This window comes from Scylla paramamosain, chromosome 4 (assembly GCF_035594125.1).
Source record: "Scylla paramamosain isolate STU-SP2022 chromosome 4, ASM3559412v1, whole genome shotgun sequence".
Taxonomy (NCBI): domain Eukaryota; kingdom Metazoa; phylum Arthropoda; class Malacostraca; order Decapoda; family Portunidae; genus Scylla; species Scylla paramamosain.
Genome location: NC_087154.1, coordinates 38,937,061 through 38,947,836, shown reverse-complemented (window position 1 = coordinate 38,947,836; position 10,776 = coordinate 38,937,061). Strand labels below are relative to the sequence as shown.

General features: G+C 38.3%; 1 long non-coding RNA gene across 3 annotated transcripts; it reads right to left on the bottom strand.

Moving 5' to 3' along the window:
- Positions 1-1,121: 1,121 nt before the first annotated feature.
- Positions 1,122-10,564, bottom strand: LOC135100090 (uncharacterized). 3 transcript variants are annotated; one of them, XR_010268537.1, is made up of 4 exons: positions 10,377-10,564; positions 5,689-5,850; positions 5,099-5,244; positions 1,122-3,299 (listed from the first exon to the last, which is right to left on the bottom strand). It is a non-coding gene; the product is annotated as an uncharacterized LOC135100090 (long non-coding RNA). The 3 variants fall into 3 exon arrangements; XR_010268539.1 differs by lacking the exon at positions 10,377-10,564 and adding an exon at positions 8,474-8,647; XR_010268538.1 differs by lacking the exon at positions 10,377-10,564 and adding an exon at positions 8,378-8,478.
- Between the last annotated feature and the right edge of the window lie 212 nt (positions 10,565-10,776).

Genomic DNA, 10,776 nt, shown 5'->3' with positions numbered 1-10,776 from the left:
TAGTGGGTTGTGAATGGATTCTGCACTGTGTGTGTGTGTGTGTGTGTGTGAGAGAGAGAGAGAGAGAGAGAGAGAGAGAGAGAGAGAGAGAGAGAGAGAGTTATTATCTATACAACATTACTTCTCTCTCTCTCTCTCTCTCTCTCTCTCTCTCTCTCTCTCTCTCTCTCTCTCTCTCTCTCTCTCTCTCTCTCACATTACAAATTAAGAGGAAACCCAATAGTTAAGGAAATATATTAAGACCAAGGGGAAACTTCGCGCCAAGGGGAAATTAGAGGGAAATTTTTTAGGCTCTTTTGAAAATAGAGGGAAAATTAACTGTGAAAAAAATAGAAAGAAAAAAAAAGGAGAAAAAAAAGTTAAGGGAATCAATTTAGGGTGAGAGGAAAGTTTTGCGGTCAAGGGGAAAATCTGAGGGGAAATTTTTAAAATACTCAACAACTATAACACCTGCCAAAAAAAAAAATAAATAAAATAAAACAAATAAAGAAATAATAAAAAAAAAACGCGAGAAAACCTTTAGATTATCACAACGCGAAAATTAACACACGCTAAATTGGATGCGTCATTAATTAATAGTCATTGGGACTGTTACCCCCCCAATAGTTCATAGCCCCTCCCCTATTCATTGCCACCCCCCCCCCACCTTTCCTGCCTTGAGGAACACCTTCACTTATGGCATACTGTTGATGTGGTTTTTGGCCAGATTTGAGCCATTTTAACCTCGAATTACATATACATACATATTGTCTCCTTGCAATAATTATAATAGTCTTCCTGACTTTATTTTTGTTTATTAATTATTCCTTATGTGTTTATTAATTATCATTTGTCTAATTCCTTATGTTTTACTTAGCCTCGGTATTTAAGCAATTTTATTTTTTATTTTTTCACTTTCTGACTGTGGCCCTTGCAATGAACGGCTTAATAATTTATTTCTCGTTGTTTAATGGAATTTTTAGCACTTTAATGATTAGAGTTCCTCACCAGTCATTTTATTCGTGAGAGAGAGAGAGAGAGAGAGAGAGAGAGAGAGAGAGAGAGAGAGAGAGAGAGAGAGAGAGAGAGAGAGAGAGAGAGAGAGAGAGAGAGTCTACATGAATGATAAAAAAAAGATAATAATCAGTTACAATATTTTATTTATATACAAGAAAAATGCATAATAATAATAATAATAATAATAATAATAATAATAATAATAATAATAATATTTAAATACAAGGAGGAAAATGTGTAATAATAATAATAATAATAATAATAATAATAATAATAATAATAATATTTAAATACAAGGAGGAAAATGTGTAATAATAATAATAATAATAATAATAATAATAATAATAATAATAATAATAATAACAATAACTGCTTTTATCATACTGACACAGATAAATAGTTTTATAAATAGTTTATTGACCATAAACATTATTATAACCAACAAATTAAATAGAACAGGTAAACATTTCCAAACGTAGTGACACACAGAAGACTGGTGACAAAAGGTAACCTAGCCCATTAAATGATTGGCTGTCTCAGGCTTCCACATCATCAGTGGAGCACCGCTTCTGACCACTCAGGGATGGACAAGCGGAGACAAGAATGGAAACAAATCAGGAATTATATCAATCCATAGCTTTATCATAGTTCTAAGTCATAAATAAATAAATAAATGAGTCAATGTCTTCAGCAATAATTACTAGATAAGCTTTAATAATAAAAAGTATGTATAAATGGATGAAATGTGGTCAGCTTGAGCAATGCCGGCTTCTTGTTATCCTGAACACCGGTCTCATACTGGATAGAGACAGTAATGTATGGGGCTTTGATGCAATACAATTTTATATGTTAACACTAGCAACATTTCATATAAGGATAAAAACTTGCATAAACTTCCTGTTTGTGTTTTTCTAAGATGCAATTGTTAGGTGACCATTTGAACTTGCAGACGTCCTGATCTTGACAGTGACTTCCTACCATAACATCACTACTACAGTGGCTCAACACCATCACTTATTGCTTGTCCACTAGTAAATCATGAAGACTGCAACCTTCATGCCAGCTACACTATACAAGTATTTACAGATTAATGGTTGCATTTTCAAAAGATCGCTGATACAAGAAAGTTTACAAATATTGTGAAAGCTTCTAGTCAATGTCATATCATTTGCTTCAACAGAGGAAGAATAATTCAATCTTCCTGAATATTCCAAATAAGATTTTATAGGCATTAACTTAACCATGTCATTCTAAATTATTCTACCTAGTTTCCAGGGACTTCAGCAGTGAGTAGATTAAGTATTGCAATATGCAGGAACTTAACCAGCACACAGGGAAGACAGTGGCAAATTAAGATATAAGAGGGGTGGCCACAGGAACTAGTCCAGCCATCTCCATACCCATGAATTTTGGTTTGTGTGCCATTGGGGTGAAAGCAGAAAGTGATGCACATACATTTTAGTAAGATTTAAGAATAGTGTGACCTTTGCAATGTTTTCTCCTTCAGTCAGCTGCATAAAAATGACATCTGGGAAAAAATATTGATCAGTCTTTTGAAAATCCAGCTTCACCTGAGTATTACATCATTAATTAACCTTGTGTGTAAGTTAGTGCAGTACTGTATAAGTGCTAAGGTCCAGAACCAAATATTTGTTATGCAAATATTTCTGGTACCACTTTCCACACATGTTGCTCTATAAAAAAAAATTAATGTATAATTTTGAGTGGTTTTGGTTGTGGTGTGTTAAGAAAAGTTAGTTTGACATCACAAGTTTTTTGGGGCAAGACTATTTGCATTAAGGAACCACACATCTGTGAACTCAAGCTTCATTCATTAAAGTAATCTGAGGGGAAATTCCAGATTCTTCTGTAGTAATGATATATACACACACTTCATAACAGTTACACACTTTTGACAACATGTAAAAGTGTTTTGTGGCAAAGTTAATGAAGGGTTTTAAAGCAAACTTCACAACTGTTCTTAATTTCATAACTGGGAAGACTAAGTAATAATATTTACAATACTCTGACAGTTAATTCAGACACACCACACTCATATCACCATTCCTATCACTTGCTTAATATTATGCTTGACCTTGTAAGATCTTCCATATTTCACAGAGGCAGATGGTCACTTGAAAGCAATAGAAGCCATATCAAACACATATCAAAGGCAGTGGCATTCATGTGATGGTCCAGGTCCAGATTCCATACAAGTTGAGCTGTGCTGGATGGGCATCTGCTCGTCATGTCCCAGAGGTGTTCATCGCCCACATAGCAAGACTGCACATCAACAAGGTAATCTGAAAGTAAAAGTTGAAATTAACTACATATACTGTGGGATTGTGACTGTCAGTAGAAAATTAAAATGTGATTGAAGAAGGATAAAAGTTTTTCATTTGTTTCAGGCAAGGGTTAGGAAATAGTGAGTCTGTAGAGAGAGAGAGAGAGAGAGAGAGAGAGAGAGAGAGAGAGAGAGAGAGAGAGAGAGAGAGAGAGAGAGAGAGAGAGAGAGAGAGAGAGAGAGAGAGAGAGAGAGAGAGAGAGAGAGAGAGAGAGAGAGAGAGAGAGAGAGAGAGAGAGAGAGAGAGAGAGAGAGAGAGAGATTGATTTCCATGTGAGAGTGTGGTTTTTAAGTATGCTATAGAGGACACACTTATTCATTGACTACAGCCCACAAACTTGCAATGTCCCCATAGCATAGTTACAGACAACATCCTCTCATATATAAGTCTGTGTCAATCTTTCTGTGATGTACTCCAGCCCAGAGACCCACAGCAGCATTAAGAGTGGAGAGAGAGAGAGAAGAGAAGACACACAGAATGGATGAATAGAGATGCTGTGGTTTGTAAAAATATGGTGTAAGGTCTGTTGGCTATGGTGGGAATGGTTTTCCAATCATTCCTCTCTTGCACAACCATTTTGCTTCATAAACAGACATCTCTCTTTCATCTTCCCACCAAACACTGTTATTCCACCTTACATTTATATATTTGCATGCTTATCTTCTCAAATTGTTCCCCTTCCATTCTCTCCGCATGTCCAACTCTCTCCTTTCTGTGGTTGATCACTCACTCTGCTGTTCCTCCACATTCATGACTATATATGATGCACATGTGCTTTATAATCAATCAAATGTTTCACGTAGATGATGTTTTCATTCACACACAGTTCCCCCTCCTCCCTGTTTCATTCATTGCCATTTTGCTCTCTCTCTCTCTCTCTCTCTCTCTCTCTGTGTGTGTGTGTGTGTGTGTGTGTGTGTGTGTGTGTGTAAGAGCTCAGAGCTCATGGTGACTGATCTTTGGGTAGGACTGAGGCCAATGACACACCACACACTGGGGCAGCGAAGTCACATCACCTCGGGTTACCTCCTGTACCTCGTTGCAGCTAGGTGAACTAGGGCTACACATTAAGAGGCTTGTCCATCTGCCTCACCGTGCCCGCCATTCGAACCCGGGCCTTGTTGGTTGTGAGCCGAGCGTGCTAACCACTACACTACATGATGTGTAAGTGTGTGTGTGTGTGTGTGTGTGTGTGTCTGTGTGTGTGTAATGATGCAGCTGGGAAGGTCGTCTTATGGCAATTATTGATGAATGAAGGTAAAGGATGCGTGTCTATTACTTCTTTTTGTGCGTGTGTGTGTGTGTGTGTGTGTGTGTGTGTTTGTGTGTATACATAACACACACACATACACACACACATAAAAAAGTATTAATGACATGCACATCCATTACCTCCATTTGTCAATAATTATCATAAGGCAACCTTCTCAGCCGCATCAGCACACACACACACACACACACACACAGAAATTATATTAGAAATTAGATAAGTTACCAGTCACGAGCCTACGTGACGCCATGTATGTGAGCAACGCATGTTTTTAAGCATCTAGAGCAAAGTGGTTAAAGGAAAACTTTTTGACTTGAAATGTAATTAGATTGATCAGTTATTTTTCTGGCTGACATTGCTTTTGGAAGGTGGCACTTAAGATATGTGAATGGTGTATCTAGATATAAACAAACATTCACAAACACTCATTCCATTATGTCTTTGTCATTAGGCCCTCAAATAAACAACAAATTAAGTGAAAAGTTACCATTTCCCTTCCTGGCTTGTGCTCTTGTTGCTCTGAGTTGTAGCAGCAGCGACGTGTGGCACCCAGGATGAAGGTGTCTGCAGGGTGGTCTGTGTCAGGGTGATGATGGCAGACAGCACCAGCAACACCATGACAGCTCAAGCATCCTGTTGAAATTATCACTTTTTAAATGGTGAAAGGTGAAGGAAAAAGCTGTCTCCATGGAATGTGGAAGTACACAACAACAACTCTCAAAGATTTCTTACAGTAATAAGTCATCATTCATTGTATCCTTTCTTGTTGGCCACAAGATTATCATACAAATTTTCCATAGACATCTGCAAATTGGTATCTCTAGCTGTTATTAAATATGATATTAAGTTTGATGAATGTATTGATTTCATTATACATGAAAGTTGTTGATTGCAAAAAAAAAAAAAATAATAACCAAAATATATTTTGACTTTCACTTTACAATGCCTTAACTGTTTGCTTTTAAAAAATTATGTAGATTTATTTTCTCATTTTAAAACTTATAGTCTAGACAACTAACTGGCCTTAAATTTTTCTGATATACAAATAAAGTAAGAAAGAGAGCACATTTCACTAACACTCATGGTGAAGTGTCCACCAATGATGGTGAAGGAGGTACACATGTAAACTCCAGTCTGACCAATGACCAACACAATTTGTCCAGCTGCATGTCTCCATCGGGCACAAACTCCAGCTCCCGCATCTGTGTCATGCCCACCACCACCGTCACCGTGGCAACACTGAAAAGTGGAATCTTATCACTCACACTGTTACAAAAAATGTACTCTCATATATATATATATATATATATATATATATATATATATATATATATATATATATATATATATATATATATATATATATATATATATATGGATTGCTATTCCCAACATTAAAAATTCTTCAGCTAATCTTACTTTGATATTTTGCATCCAATATTAACTACAATTTTTTCCTATGATATTTTCCAACTACTCGTACACTTAAAGCCTTTCACTGTGAAACAAAACAATTAGCAGCATCAGAAGCAATGCATGCTCCTTTATAACCATCTACAAGATGTAAAGTTGGCATTTTGCAATTTCTTCCCAGTTCTAAGACTGCATGTGGTTGTAGAACAAATAAAGATGTCTTGAGAGTGACTGGATAATTAAAATCCCCCATAATTATGCAATTATTAATGCAGCAAATGTCCGCAATAAGGTCAAAGTTTTTTGTCCATAGCAGGTGACTGGATTAGAGGATGATAGACGAGACCTAATGTTATTTTACAAGATTTATTTTCTACCTGGATGAAAGTGAAGTCTATATTAGCAATGGTTGGGGTCGGGAGTAAATGAGCATGAACATTGGCTTCCCTATGTTAATGTGTTAGTTTTCATATTTATTGAGAGAGAGAGAGAGAGAGAGAGAGAGAGAGAGAGAGAGAGAGAGAGAGAGAGAGAGAGAGAGAGAGAGAGAGAGAGAGAGAGAGAGAGAGAGAGAGAGAGAGAGAGAGAGAGAGAGAATCAAGCCATTTGAAGTACATTTTTAGTCCCTTTATTTACACCATATTCTCTCTCTCTCTCTCTCTCTCTCTCTCTCTCTCTCTCTCTCTCTCTCTCTCTCTCTCTCTCTCTCTCTCTCTCTCTCTCTCAATAAATATGAAAACTAACACATTAACATAGGGAAGCTAATTTTAAAGACTCCTTAAATGAAACAGTAGTCTGACCCCCTCTGCTCTCTCTCTCTCTCTCTCTCTCTCTCTCTCTCTCTCTCAGGTGGAGTTGGCAAGGTACCATCTCTGTCCCCGCCAATGTCTCTCATGACTTCAAGATGCCTCACTGTAACCTAACTTAATCTCACCTCACCTAAACTAACCTAACCTCACCTAACGTAATCTAACCAAACCTCACCTCACCTAACCTAACCAAACCTGACCTCACCTAACGTAATCTAACCAAACCTCACCTAACCTAACCTAACCAAACCTAACCTAACCTAATCTAACCAAACCTTATCTCACCTAACCTAACCTCACCTAACCTAACCTAACCAAACCTCACCTAACCTAACCTAACCAAACCTCACCTAACCTCACCTAACCTCACCTCCTCTCATCTAACCTAATAATTCCTCACCTAATCTAACTTAACTTCTTCACTTATGCTAGTTTAACCTAATGCAACCTTTGCTAACTCAATTACCTTAACTAACCTAATTAATCTGCCATAACTTAACATGATCTAACGTAACCTATGTCATCCAAATCTTACTTTAATCTAATCTAATCTAACCTATGCAAGTTAATGTAAATTCATCTAATATAACCTAAACTATGCTAGTCTAACCTATCCTTAACTTACCTAACCTAACCTAACTTAACCTAACCTAACCTTACTTAGCCTTACAATCTAATACACTTCAACTTACATAGCCTAACCTAACCTAACCTAACACACTATCTTAACCTAACCTAACCTAACCTTACTTAGCCTTACAATCTAATACACTTCAACTTACATAGCCTAACCTAACATCACCTATTCTTAACTAACCTCACCTAAACCTTACCGACACTAACTTAAAACCTACCTATGCTTACATCACTTCTATATCCTCATCCTCCTCCTCTTCCTCTTCCCTAACACAGTGACTCAGCGAAGCCGTCAAGAAAACACGTAATTTCTGAATACTATCTTTAAGAGGTCCACCCAGTCAGCCCTCTTCCTCCTCCTCCTCTTTCCTGACCCCCATCCTCCCTTCTTTACTCACGTCTCTCTCCCTCCCTACACACACACACACACACACACACACACACACACACACACATACACACAGAGCGGGTCTCACAATGGTAATACACACATACATACGGACACTGACCCACCACACACACCCAGTCACCCACACCCACCCACATACATGTACACACGGACGCACACAGCCTGTCACCCTTACGTCAAACAGATTACACCCTTCTTCTCCCTGTCACTCATCCATCACACATCCCAGTCTCTCTCTCATCTTCTACTCTGTTAAATAACCAGTTAACACTCCCAGCCTACTCCCAGTCCCCCTAGCCGGCCGGTTACTCTCTCATTAGGAGCATGACCCTAAAAAAATAAGTGACATGGGGCGGCGGTCAGAGAGGTAGCCTGGTCTGCCTACGGGAATCGAAAGCGTTTGTTTGGGTACGGTTTAAAGGGACGAAGGTTTAAAGGGACGAAGGTTTAAAGGGGCAGTCTCTGCGCGAGTGTGTTTGGTCAAATGCTGAATACTCACGCCTGGTTCGTCATATAGCCACATGGACAGGCACAGATCACTCCTCCACGACACACACATAAACAAACACACAAAAACACTAACTAGTAACTGTACCTTTAGTTTCGTCTGCTCTCAAAATATTCCTCCATTACTAATGTAACCCACATTCCCTAGTGGTATACTTTCCTCGGAACACCCATATTTTTAAGAGCTTTTTATCCACCATATATGTCTCGGTTAACTCTCATCTTAGCTGGAAATTAAACTATATTGTATCAGTGTGGCCATCTTGAGGTCCCGGATGAAATGGCGAGCTGGGATTGGCTATTCACGACCCGTTGTCATGGTGATGGTGGATGCCATTCACTTGACAGCTCATATTTTCTCGCTATTGAAAGGAGTTTATTAGAGCGTAACTGAAGCGTGTAAAGGCATGATTCCGCAATATACTATTAAGATATTGTATTTCTGAAGTGTTCCTAGGCTTAATAAGCTTGGATAAGGAGTATAACACAATTTAGATGGTGTGAAGAGCGGATGTTTTCGCGCGAAATTCAAACAATTCCAGCCTCTGATATGATTACGTATGACTTAAGATATTGTAGTAAGAAAGTATCTGTGGGGTTAATAAGCTTGGGTAAAGAGTATAGGGGAATTTAAAGGACGTTTAAGAGACGGAGTGTGAGGAGAAGGTGTGTCAACGCGATTCAAGTAATTCAAACCTGTCTGAGTTGATTCCACAGAAGACTCTTAAGATATTATATTGCTGAAGTGTTCCTAGGGTTATTAAGATTGGGTAAAGAGTATAAGGGAATTTAAAGAGTGGATAAGGGAGGGAGTGGAGCGATTTGATGTCATACAGACCAAAGCCAGGTTACAGAGGGGTTTTCTTTTAAAGGGGGCGACTCTGTTTCCTTGACCGAGTGACGAGGGAGAAGAAAAAAAATAAGAGACATCAGCCACTGAACCACAGGGAGAGGAGTGAAGGTCCTTTCTCACTGTTCCCTATATAAGACACCATACACTCTAGAACACCAGGCCAGAAATCAAGAAAAACGTGCTATTACAATATAGGTGAAGCTTAAGGACACGTCAGTAATTCAGCAGCAGACAATATTTCACAACTCTGCTCCACAAAACTTCTCGCAACGCAACCGGAATGTTTTATAATGTTGTTCTTGTTCTGCTGTAGTTAAATGAATTACAGAATAAACAGGGAAGATAGATTTTTTCTTTTTTACCCAGAAACATAAAAACGTACATAATTTCTACTAGAACCTGATAAAAATTAAGAAAGATAAGACGCCAGATCGTTTGAGGATACGAGTTTCTCTTCTGTTATATAAAAATTACAGAACAAACAAGAATAGATGGATTTTTGTGCTAGTCATGAAAATGCCTTTGAAAACCTAAATAACAGACCAGAACATGATAAAAGTTCAGATAAGACGCGGGAAGATATGATAACACGGATTCCTGTTGTGTAATAAGTTGAATTACATAAGAAACACGTAGAGCTGGATTCTTTTTTTCCTAGAGTCACGAAAATACCTCTGAAAACCTAAATAGATCTCTAGAAATTTATAAAAGTTAAAATAAGACGCTGGACCATTTGGTAACACGAATTTCTGCTCTGTACTAAACTGCATTACAAAACAAAAACAGTAGCTACTGTCAGTTGCCTCAGACACCCGAGTTTATGTGAGGAAAAGAAGATGAGGTTTAGAAGAGGAGAGGTGGTGTTGTACAGATTTAAAATTAGATCTTAGACCGCGAATGTTGCACAAGTTAATGAAGAAAAAGTTGAGGGGGTGTCAAGACACTTAGGGTCGTCGACAGAAAGGCAGACAGACCTGGGGACATTTATGGTCCCCTCCCCAGATGTTGACAGGTGAAGAATGAATGGGTCTCTCTCTCTCTCTCTCTCTCTCTGTCTGTCTCGTCATAATTATATTTCCTGTTCCGGTGTGGTTTTGAATTATCAATTACCACTGGACACTGTTCATTAGTATCTTACCTTTATATAATAGGTAAAGTCACTCTTGGTGAGTTTCTGTGGTTTTCAGGTGAATGTCAAAGGTGAACGTATAAAAATAGGTATATTTAGATATATGTACAGAGTTCTGGAGAAGGGTGTGGCGCGTACGGGACAACGGATGTCCTCTGCGTGGTACAGCGTTACACCCTGGCAAGAGACTGCCGGAGCCGGCACAAGGGACGCTTAGCGGCTTTTTTAGCGCCTTCAAAAAGTGCTGACATTAGAAATAGGGGCGGGTTGACCGCACTCACAGTACATGAATATATTCATAATTATTACTCTCTAATTACATAAATAAGGCAAAGGAAAAGCTACTTATAGCTAAGAGTAATACATGCCAAAATACATTAGAGAGAGATTAACTATGCAGAATACTTAG